Genomic DNA, 3508 nt, shown 5'->3' on the forward strand with positions numbered 1-3508 from the left:
GATGTAAAAGTCAGTATCTACTATTAACCTCTATACGTACATTACATCAACATTTTTACGAAGAGCCGAGCATAGCCCAGTAGTCAGTGTGCCAGACTATGAATCTACGAGTCCATTGTTCGCGTCCCATTATATAAAACAAGATATTCGCACTTTGGGGCAATGTGTGCGTTATAAAGGTGACAGTAAAATTAAACTATTCCGTTAAATAATTTTAGCCAAAACGTTGGTGATGGGTGTTGTTGATTAACTGCCTAGCCTATCGGTTTAATGCTAAGAGGCGACTGTCGAGATAACCCTTTGTATAGCTTCTCGTGAATATCGGAAAACAACCAAACAAACCACTTCTACGGAAAATTTTAACAACCTAATGTGACTTTTAACCTTCAACACAACTTTTCAAGTCCCCCCCCCCCCTCCACGAGAGGCAGCTTCCTTAACTGATATCCAGTAATGGAAATTATTGTATTTTCACACCCTACAAGCAACTCCTGAAAGATATTTTCAACTCAAATCGCGCTTTTGAAAAACAAAAACGAAACACCTTAATTATTACAATCATCACTTCGACATTGACGCTTATTGTGTAACGAGGTTCGTCATTAGCTTCCCACAACAAAATAATAAACATTTCCAACTTTAGACAGGTGTAATCGGGGCGGGTGAGGTGCTTCCGCCTAAGCTCGCGTCCACGCCTCTTACGTCACGGACTACGTGACATATCGGATGACTGTTTCTCCTCAACTAGTCACCCTCAGTCAGACGCCATTATTACAGCAAAGACGTGGCCTAGCCTAACACGTTTGTGTTGAACATACGAAGAGAGATATTTAAATCATCGGAGTGATCCAAATAACTAATGATAAAGCTGAGAAATACTCTCGACAACAGGGTGTAAGTGAAGTACTAAGAACTGGTCAACTCGAGTTGAGTTAGGTAACTTCGAGGAAGCCATGTGGGAAGGGATGGGGCAGGAGGAAGAAGGGTGTGTGTGTGTGAAGAAAGGGGGTCACTAGGACTGGAATTAATCATTTCTTGGTGATCGGATAAATTATTTAGTGTTTTTAAAATCATTAGCTAATCATACACGACAGAACGTATGTTTTAAACATCAGAAAAATAAATATGTCATCGAAAATTCTTGACATTCTCGTGTGGTAGGTTTAATTAATCTAGGCCCCGGGGGGGGGGGCGTTCCCAGCAAAGCCACCTGTGTGTGTGGGGGGGGGGGAGGTTTAGTTCAACAGATAGCACAATTTGATTATTTGTTTTAGAAATTCTCGCAACCACACAAAGGGCTATCTGCGCTAACCGTCTCTAATTCTGAGCTGTTAAACTAGAGGGCAGGCAGCACTCTCCGCCAGATCTTGGGCTACCCTAATCGAACATTGGAATTTGATTGTCAATCATACAACGGAACTAAGGTATGAAGTGCGGTTTTACGGAAAGGAGACGCGAACCATGGATCTCTAGGCTCACAGTTTGGTACACTAATCCCTAAGCCACGCCCACCCACCCATTCTCTCTAAACACCTGGCTATACCCTGAAATATTTTCACCCACCCACTCGCTTTAAACACCTGGCTATACCCTGAAATATTTTCACCCACCCACTCTCTCTAAACACCTGGCTATACCCTGAAATATTTTCACCCACGTACTCTCTCTAAACACCTGGCTATACCCTGAAATATTTTCACCCACCCACTCTCTCTAAGATTGACGGTAAAGTCCTATAAAGACAAATAAACAGAAACATATTTTATTCGGTCCTTGGTGGAGAATTATTATTACATCATACTTATGTCAGGAAAACACGTGGGTTTAAAAAAATCAGTCTAAGACAAAAAAAAAGACACCCTATAACCCTAGGTGGACCTTTCTTCAACGGAGGTTAGTATGGAATGTTTCGAAAGCGTTCAAGATACAGGTTTTTTGTTGTTCTTGTTTTATGTTATATTTATCGCAGTGTTTGTTAGAAATGATTAACTTCAGGGGGATTTTAGCGAAGGTGTTCTTAATTCTACTTCATTTGTTTTATGAACATCTTAACGCCTTTCATCATAATTTTGAACGTTATTTTTACGTACACGATGATTTGATCACTGTAGAATGCTATTCACGTATCTAACGAGGCAGTACAAATTTTCATTAGAGATTACACCTGTAACAAATACTTCAGTGATTGAAACATTGAAAGGTGGGTCACCTAGCAATGGTGACCTAGCAACGTTAGAGATTACTCCTGTAACAAATACTTCAATGATTAAAACATTGAAAGGTGGGTCACCTAGCAATGGTGAACTAGCAACGTTAGAGATTACACCTGTAACAAATACTTCAGTGATTAAAACATTAAAAGGTGGGTCACCTAGCAACACTATAGACTACGTACTAGATATGATTGTGACGTCATCTCTTTGGTAAAACATAAGTTGTATGTGTACTTGTTACCAACTTTAGAAGTATTGGGATTTTCAAAAATCCCTTCAGGTGCTAAATGCTTTAAATGGTTTCCAACTTCTCTGGAATTGGAGACAGGAAACATCCCGTTTGTACTATATAAAGTCAGTAATGTTTATCCCCGACACATTTTTGGTAAGCTAAAATTCTAATCAGTCTGTACTTCCACAGGGTCCCCGAAGGTGTTCTGTTTCAAGAGTAAATAAAACCCAAATTAAGACTAACAAATATTTTTGTTTCTTGCTTTCCAAGTCCATATGTCATGCTGTGTTGTAACTGACAGAGTGCATGATTCTTATCGTGATTCATGGCATACACACGTTTTACTGACGTCACGACTGTACAAATTGCAACATTAAATATTCCTTATGTTACGTCATTTTAGTGTCTACTGACTGACTGACAGGCAACACACTACTGTAAAGTGGTACGAGTGGGAAATCATTATTTACCAACAAAACTGGCTGTTTTCATTTTTAGGACTAATTTTTGTGCAGTTGAAACGAACTCACTCGAGTTACAGTCAACAAAATTTCCACACACACACAAAAACACGCCTCGACGTATCTATCGGTATCGTACTGTAATAATTTTAGAGACAGAAAAACCAGTTTTCAAGAAATCCCACACACTTTTCAGAAAACACTTCATATATATATTGGTACTAATTATACGATGACGTAAATGAGAGGATCTTAGAAAACAATACTTTTTCCCCAACAATGACTCCTATTGTTAGCTGAAAATCCTGTTAGTGACGGCCGTGAAAGCTATAATTGTCTGCTGTACCTGTAAACTTTATATATTTATTTATTTTTTTGGCCTTGAAAGTTAAACGTTGATACTTTTGCTAAAGAAACTAACAAGTAGAATTTAATTCCATGAATGTTGGTAAGTGAAACCCTACAGTATACTTTAGCAACAAGTCAAGACCAAAGCCGTCAGTCAGTCTTAGTTCATCTAATAATAAAAAATAAACAAATACGAGATAGCATTACCAACTATAACCATAATGTTATTTCTAGCACTGAAGTTGATAAAAATA

This window comes from Limulus polyphemus, unplaced genomic scaffold, assembly GCF_000517525.1.
Source record: "Limulus polyphemus unplaced genomic scaffold, Limulus_polyphemus-2.1.2 Scaffold7751, whole genome shotgun sequence".
NCBI classification, from domain to species: domain Eukaryota; kingdom Metazoa; phylum Arthropoda; class Merostomata; order Xiphosura; family Limulidae; genus Limulus; species Limulus polyphemus.